Here is a 9,308-nt window from a genome sequence, read left to right as displayed (position 1 = left end):
GATAAGAAATGATAAAAAATGAACTATATAAAAACACAATAGGATATGATAAGATAAATCATCCTATCATATTCTATCATGTTTTTGATTCGTTTTCTATCATTTCCTATCGGATCTTTTAAGCAGGGAAGTGCGTACATAAACTAACGTAAACGGTAAGACAAAAACAGTGAGAAAATTGACACAGTTAATAATTTCTTGACAGTAACACCGAAGGGAAGCCTTGCAGTACACAATCAACAAAATCATATGTATGACACATAAGTCAAATTGCTCCACATAAAATCTCATTAATATAACCTTATTTTGTTACTTAAAGTACAAGTTAATTAATGATGTGCTGGATAATACTAACGACAAACGACTCTTATCATATTTTGCACTAGTGATGCCAAAAAGAAAACGTTTTTCAACTTAGGAAATATAATCGGTTATCAGAAAATAATACAAGAGCAATAACAATACAATATAGATATTATACGTAGTCAACTGCACTAAACGGTTTCTTTTTATACCGATGTACACGAGTGCAGAACAGTGTAGCTAAATTAGAGATTGCCAGCGCGACTTAAAATTTTTGAATGTGAAGTCTCTCAGGATAATATGGAAATGCTAAACTTTGGAAATTTATCACAGTACTATTTTATGAAATTTTCAAAAATTGTTAATAGTATAATATATTTTGAATCTTTAATAATTAAAAAAAATTAATGAGACAACACAATTCAAATCATTTAAAAATTACTAATTACATTTTATTTGGATTGTATAAAATTTTAATAATCAATGTGAGGTTTTAATTAGAAATTAGAAGAATTACAAAAGTTGACGACAAAAAAATTATTTTTACTTATAAAACAGTTAAACGATTACTAAACAATTAGTAATCGTCAAAATTATCCAAGATGCCGTGGAAACCGATTTTCGAGCCTGAGGGGCCAACTTCACATTATAATTTTGTGCAAGAACTATTGCAGTTTTGACTACCAAACATTGGGAATGGGCTATCAAACGCTACCAACCGACCACCAAACGATTGGTAATGGTCAAAATTATCCGGGACACCGTGAAAACCGATTTTCGAGACGGGGAGGGGCCAACTTCACATATAATTTTTATTTTTTGCGAGAACTATTGCACTTTTGACTACCAAACGTTAGGAATATATTACCAAACGCTACCAAACGACCACCAAACGATTGGTAATGGTCAAAATTATCCAGGACACCGTGGAAACCGATTTTCGAGACGGGAGGGCCAACTTCACATACAATTTTTATTTCTTGCGATAACTATTGCACTTTTGACTACCAAACGTTAGGAATAGACTACCAAACGCTACCAAACGACCACCAAACAAATGGCAATGTTCAAAATTATCCAGGACACCGTGGAAACCGATTTTCGAGACGGGAGGGCCAACTTCACATAAAATTTTTATTTCTTGCGATAACTATTGCACTTTTGACTACCAAACGTTAGAAATAGACTACTAAACGCTACCAAACGACCACCAAACGAATGACAATGGTCAAAATAAAATTTTTCGTGGTCGGGGGCCAACTTCATACAGCTCCATTAGCTGGCAGGCCGTGCCCGGGTTGATCGAATTGGCGGATTTGCGAGGGACCGCATCTCGGTCCCTGTCGTTGTCGTGGACATTAGCGGAGGAGCCCCGTGGCACGGATTCGGCGTTCTCCCGTTCGCGTCACGTAAAAGAACGTGCTGCGACGCACGCCACAAGTGTAAGAAAATTCAATATAATGTGCAAGAAAGCTTTAAGAAATATTATGTTATAGGATTGTCAGGATACTAAATACAGCCTTCAATATATACTTAATTATAATATAACAAATCAAATTATTCTACAATCGTGTGAGGTGACCGCTTATACAAAAATAAAGAAAATAAATGACCGGCGTAAATGCGAATACGATAAGCACGAAGTATGCCTGCGGAACAAAGCATAGCTACTCTAATGCACTAACGAATTGTTTCTTGCTTGCTGAATGATCTAAGTAGCTCTATGTCAAGAAAAAGTATCAGAAGCTAACGGCCAAAACACCTCGATCCTTTTGTCTCCGCTTCTTTTATTAGAGACTCTTCTTCGTCCGATTCTTTGTCTTTCTTTCTTTTTTCCCTCTTTGTTTACCTGTTTCCTAAAGCCACCGATTAACCTGACCGTGCGTCATGCTTATTACATTGTTTTGTCACTCATCTACTGCATGATAATAAAGTTTCTTACACAAACACGAGCCGGTCAAGGCTGATACGCGTGTGTGCGGCGTGTGCGTAAGCCAGCGGTGTGCGCGTTCCGTTGCGGAAACGGTTGCTGTCCAAACGGTTGGCGCGGTCGAGATCCAACCAATTTGCGATCGAAATTGTTAGCGAGATCTGTCGGACGGAATAGTCTGACGTTGCAGTACCTGGGATAGAGCGAAATATTATATATAGGGTGCGGCGCCAAAATTCGGAAAAATTAAACATTTTGTTTAAACATAATTTTTATTGCAAAAGTGGAGAAGTTTATAATTATTTTTTTACTAAATTGTTTGTTAGGTCATAAAGAACACATTTATTCAATATAACCCCCTTCTGCTTGAATGACCGCCTCCATTCTCGGTCTAAAGCGTTTGCAGGCTCGTTTTAATGAGTCACGGTCCATATCGGCGAATGCCGCTTCAAGCAGCTCTCAATGATGCGATGTTTGGATGTCTGGATTTGTTAGTGACCTTTTCGACCACGCTCCATACATAGAAGTCCAAAGGATTTAAATCTGGGTTGTTGGGAGGCCAAAATTCTTTGGACCAAAACATGTTGACGTTGTTCGACAACCAATTTTGCACCAAATGACTTGTGTGCGTGGGCGCACCGTCCTGCTGGAAAACATACAGCTTTCTAGACGATATAGTTTCCATCCACGGCTTCACCACATTTATTAGAATATGCAAATAAACTTCATTTGTGACATTTTCCCCTTTGTTAAAGAAATGTGGTGGCATGACATTACGCTCACTGGACACAACATTTAGCACGTGAACATTCGCCGGAAATTTCGTTTTGGAAATAATGGGGACATTTTCAGAATCATGGACGAGCCAACGATCATTCCTTCCATTGATTTTCGTATCGACAGTCAAAATTTTTTCGTCAGAAAAAAACCTGAGGCGTTCGGCAGCATTGTTTCATAAAGAACGCAAAAGCAGGTTACAGCGCTCAATTCGCTTTGTCCTGGCAGCTTCAAAAAGCATCTGTCTTACTTTAATTGTATAAGACTTGTAACGGAGGTCCTCCTCGACGATTCGACGCATAGTTTTTTCAGTCACACTGACAACCGACGACAATTTTCGAATCGACTGCCCTGGATCCTCAAAAATCATCTCCTGAGCCCGTTGAACGATTTCGGGTGTCCTGACAACGCGCTCCTTCAAATGAATTTTCCTTGCCGGTGTTGCAAAACCTTCGTTAGACTTCTCCGATTCGTTATACTTCGCGACGACATCATACACAGTCGATCTTGGGTACCCGGAGAATCGAATGATTTCTGTCGCTGAGCGCCCAGCGCGAACACTTTTGATAATCGCGGCTCCTTGATTATATTCCGCACTTGGTTTCAACATTGCGACTGTTTCGAGGTTATGAATGTTTAGTATATGCGTCAAGCTATTTGAACGCCAATCGCGACCTCTCGAAGTGGTATAGAACGGTGGGAAATTCAAATTGAATTTTGTCCGGATTTTGGTGTCACACTGTGCAATTAATCGTTCAACGCAAACAGCCGGTCGAGTGAGTCTACACCGTGTAGTAAATTTCTTCGCGATCCCGCCCATCTCCAACTTAAATCACCGGGAGCTAGATTGTCTCGCACAGGGCGGGAAGCGGGAGTCGCGATCCGACTAATATAAATTTCGGCGGAATGAGTAGAAGAGAACCGGTAGTACAACCGTTTCCATACCTGGCGCCCAACCTTCTTGGAAAGATTTCGCGAATTAGTAAACTTGGTCGGATCGGGCTCGCGGCTTGCGCTGCCGGCAAAATTCTTCAACGTCTATTCTACAAAAATAACGTCGAACCGTATAAAATAATATCTCATCAATTGCTAACCGAACGCGCTATGACGAAACGTGTGGAATTTTGCAAGATGATAAATGGAATGTTTGAAGATGGAGAACTTGATAAAAAATTGATAATTTGCACGAACAGAACACATTTCTGGCTAAATGGTTATGTTAATAAACAAAATTATATTGGTGGTCGATAGATTTTGGTGGTCGAAAAATTCTAACGTTTCCCTAGCTAAACCTTTACATCCACAAAAAATAACGGCATAAGCTGCGAGCTCGGCAAATCGAATTTATTTGCAATTCTTCGAATCAACAGTCACTGATGAAAGTTATAAGCAGCTTCTCGAGAAACAATTCTTCTCTTTCCTTCTTCCTTCATAAAAAAAAAGACCTGGTCAGAGGGTTTTGTTTCATGCAGGATGGAGCGACACCACACCGAATCCGGGAGGTCTTCGAAACAATCTATAAAGTTTATGGCATTCGAGTCATTGGTCTGGGATACCTCAAATTTGCCCAGAGGGACTAGAATGGCTACCATACTCGCCGGATTTAAATCCATGTGATTTCTTTCTTTGGGGATACATAAAAAACCATTGTTATGCTGGAAATCTAAAGACAGTGCCAGATTTAGTAGTAACTATTATAAACATCGTCAGCAACATTAAAGACATGTTAGAAAAAGTTTTCACAAGTTTTCGTAAAAAAATTGAGTTTTGTATAAATTCAGATTGTGCACACTTTGAAAATATTTATCATTAGCTTACTTGACTATTAAGATTATTTTTATTAATAAAATAAATTGATATACAAACATTTTGCTAAATTTTATTTACACGCATTAGAAACTGCAGACCTTCTCTTTTCCAATGCAATTTTCGCTTTTTCAATAGCTGCATTCGTTTAAGTACAACAGCTGATTAGTTTCAGCAATTTCCCATTGAACATCCTGTATATTGCATTTTTTAATTTGAATTTATAGTAAGTAAGTGATTATACAGGGTGTTTGATAGTTGATCATGCAGACGAAAGATGGAGATAGATTGGGTGTAGCCGAGAAGAAAAGTTATGTACCATAATGTCAAATTGGCAATAGTTACCGAGTTATTAATTAAAACATGTGAGCCAACGAGCGCGTAGAGAGCGGAGGGCGGCCACAGTAAACACGTAGACATTTGATATAGGCGGAGTCAGCGAGTGACGGTAGGCAAGCGCGCGCGGCGAGGGGTAACGTAAGCGACAAGAGGCGAACGCGCGCGACGAGGAACGAGCGAGAGCTTTTTCTTTATAGCTTTTTCCTTATAGCTCGCTCCTCGTCGTTCGCGCTCGCTCGCTCTTCGTCGCGCTCGCTCACCTCTTGTTGCTTGCGCTCGCTCGCTCGTCGTTGCACGCGTTCGCCTCTTGTTGTTTACGTTGCCCCTCGTCGCGCGCGCTCGCCTACCGTCACTCGCTGACTCCGCCTGTATCAAATGTCTACGTGCTTATTGCGGTCGCCCTCCGCTCTCTACGCGTTCGTTGGCTCACATGTTTTAATTAATAACTCGATAACTATTGGCAATTTGACATTATGGTACATGACTTTTCTTCTCGGCTACACCCAATCTATCTCCAACTTTCGTCTGCATGATCAGCTATCAAACACCCTGTATATATATATATATATATTTGAAATATACATTCCCAGAAACTTACAGAAACTGAGTTTCACGCAAATAAACTTAGTATTTTGAAATTTAATACTTTTCGCCATTTTGAATCGCCGTTTTTAATTTAGCAACAGTGACCATAAATTTGAAATTAGCATATCAAAAAACCTATAAAAACTGAGTTTCATTAAAATACACTCTATATCACGAGATTTACTATTTCCAGGTCCGCTATTTTGAAGTTATTTGCAATAACGACTTTAAATTTGGAATTAATATCCTCAAAATCTTCTAAAATATTAATATTTCTTAATATACGTAACTAGTGATTGTATTTTTACATCTTTTTGCAAGCTTCAAATAATCCAATCAAGGTATATTTCTTTCGGATGGATACCGCGTCGTAATTCAGCTTTATACCAACATTTCACAAACATTGCAACCTGCATCATTAGGGCTAGGAGCTTCGATACTGAGTCTTCCTGATATGGTTGTCTTTATATACTCTTCCATTCTTCTAAGTAGGGGTTGAGAGAAATAGGGAACAGGGTGTGGGAAATGTTTCGACCAATTATATTAATTGGCCAGCTGGTCAATTAAAAAATCATTGTCATCAAGGTCAGCGTCATCAAGGTTGGTTAAGGAAAGAATTTCGGCTACTAAGAAAAATTTGACTGAACATTTCCCTCACGCCGTTTCCTATTTCTCCCACCCCCCACTTACAAGGAGATGACGCCAATTAGAAAATCGTTTTTCGAACGAGTCATAGTGCGTTCGATAGCTTGTATGTAGGTGATGATGTAACGGTCGCGCCTCCGGTTCGTTCTCTTTTTTCGATCCGACCCTGCGTTGCGGTCGTCGTTAGCGAATCGCGCGCAGAGATTTTATTAGGAGAAGCTGAGTAAGTAGGCGTCGGTTTCCTTGGTGTGTGTATGCGTGACTGTTTTTATTGTTTACTGTTTTACACACCGAGTTCGCGTGTGGTCGCTTAACGCAGCACAATTTCGTTCGACGCGCGCCGTGGAGATTTCGTTTCGGCTGTTTACAACGGTGTGCTTGTACACGTGATACGCTGCTGGCGGGACAACGATCGTTGTCGAGCGGGGGGTCGCCGGTAAGCTAATTAGACAATATGTATTGCAGGAAACTTTTTAATGATAAGACTTAACTCTGGTCGCCAAGGTATTGTACGCGGTCGCTGCGCATACACCTGCGGTAGTCGCGACAATATCGTGTTCTGTTTATGGAAGATTTAAATGGCTCCGGCGGTCGCCGCAGACGGTAGGAAGAAATAATAGAAAAAAACGTGACGCGGCGCGTTATCTTCGACGGTGTACGTAAGAAGATGGCCGCGAGCCGAGATGTAGTTTTTCGCAAACGAGCACAAAAGAAACGGACCAAGAAAATAATACGTTCGGTCTGCCGGCTTTCTTGGCTATCCGTCTAATTAACGTAGGCTTGGGAGATCCACACGGGACGGGGCTGCCGGGCCCGATGAATGAGGTTGACCCTAGATCCTATAAAGAACCCAACAGAAATAGGCTGTGTAACTGGTCCCGGAGAACATACCGGGGTAACCGGCCACCGCGCCGGTTGATCTTGACTGCAAGGAAGAAAGTCAATTAGTCGCATCCGTGCTGACGAATATGCCGGGGTAACGTGAACCTCGCCGTTCGATCTCTATATCGCAAAGACGGCACACAAGAGAATCGTTCTGGAAAACACACCGGAGCAACGGCAAACTCGCCGTTCGATCTCTATATCGCAAAACGGTACAAACGAGAATCGTTTCGGAAAATACACCGGAGCAACGGTAAACTCGCCGTCCGATCTCTATATCGCGAAGACGGCACAAACGAGAATCGTTCCGGGAAACACACCGGAGCAACAGCAAACTCGCCGTTCGATCTCTATATCGCAAAGACGGCACAAACGAGAACCGTTCCGGAAAACACACCGGAGCAACGGCAAACTCGTCGTCCGACCTCTATATCGCAAAGACGGTACAAACGAGAATCGTTCCGGAAAACACACCGGAGCAATGGCAAACTCGCTGTTCGATCTCTATATCGCAAAGACGGCACAAAAGAGAATCGTTCCGGAAAACACACCGGAGCAACGGCAAACTCGCCGTTCGATCTCTATATTGCAAAGAACAAGAAGCAATCGCGGATGCCGACGGTGGCGGCCTGGTAGATTACTTGCTCGAAACTCTCAATCTCCTGGAGGCGCTCTGCAGATTTTCTGACGGCTATTCCTAGACGATGGATTTCCTCAGACTCTTCGAAGACTCTCCAAAGACTGCTTGAAGCCTATCCCAAGACTGACTCCTTGCCAAAAACTGTCGAGATTATATACTCGTCTTTTTCCGTCTTCGGTTCCTTTCGTTGATTAATCCGAATTTGACCGAGATTAATCGTGAGTATGCGACGTTCCCCGAGGATTGTCTCGGCGGCGCCGCGAGTTCGGCTCGGCGGCCGATCGTTCCCGAGCGTTGCTGCCGGGTCTTCGGCTAGACTCGAGTGAGCGCTCGAAAGGCGAGGTGACAGCGCGGGTTGGGGGGTGCGCGCTCAGCTGACTGCCGCGTGATGTTCAGCGGCAGTCAGCGTAACGATACGATCGCTTGGATGTACAGTGCTGGACAAAATAAATCATACACCTTTCAACTATTTGAATTTGTTAGTGTAACTATTCTTACAACAAGCAAATATATTATGAGATACAGGAAAATCAAAGCATTTTAAAGTATTTAAATAAAGGAAATGTGAAATAATAAAAATTGTGCTCAATTTGTTTGCAAATAATTTATTACTCAATATTGGTGCGTTGTGCCCTGGACAAAATAAATCATACACTTATAGAAAAAAGTAGTCACGAACAAAGAACATTAATTCTAATGGTGCTTAGTACTTGGTGTTGCCGCCTTTAGTTTTTAATACTGCTTCCAGTCGGCGAGGCATACTCTCGACTAATTTTTTCATATATTCAGGATCAATATCCTCCCAAGCTTTCTGAAGTGCTGCATAGTACGATGTCTTGTCAGTTACGTTCGTTTTATCCACGTTCCTATCTAAATAAGCCCACAGATTTTCAATGGGGTTTAAGTCTGGTGATTGTGGCGGCCATTCGAGCAGTTTTATTTTATTAGATTTAAAAAAGGCAATAGTTTTTTTCGCTTTATGCTTCGGGTCATTATCTTGCTGGAAGATAAAGTTAGTTTCTAAATCTAATTTCAAAAGAGATTCTTCCAAATTCTCGCACAATATATCAATATATCTTTCTGCCGTCATAATACCTTCAATTCGAGCCAAATTACCGATACCAGACCATGCAAAGCATCCCCATACCATGATATTACCGCCTCCATGTTTTACAGTCTTCTGAACATTTATTTCTTTGAGACCCTCACCAGATTTTCGCCATACTCTAGACCGTCGTTTTTGTCCGAATAACTCAAACTTGCTCTCATCAGACCACAATACTGTTTTCCAAAAACTTAGAGGCATATTCGCATACTTCTTGGCAAACTCGAATCGCTTTTTCTTATTTATTTTATTGATGAAAGGACGTTTTGACGCGAACACACTTTTTAGTCCAGTTT

This window comes from Harpegnathos saltator, unplaced genomic scaffold, assembly GCF_003227715.2.
Source record: "Harpegnathos saltator strain DR-91 unplaced genomic scaffold, Hsal_v8.6 scaffold110, whole genome shotgun sequence".
Classification (NCBI taxonomy): Eukaryota; Metazoa; Arthropoda; class Insecta; order Hymenoptera; family Formicidae; genus Harpegnathos; species Harpegnathos saltator.
The sequence above is the reverse complement of the archived record's forward strand: the minus strand, read 5'-3'. Positions refer to the sequence as shown.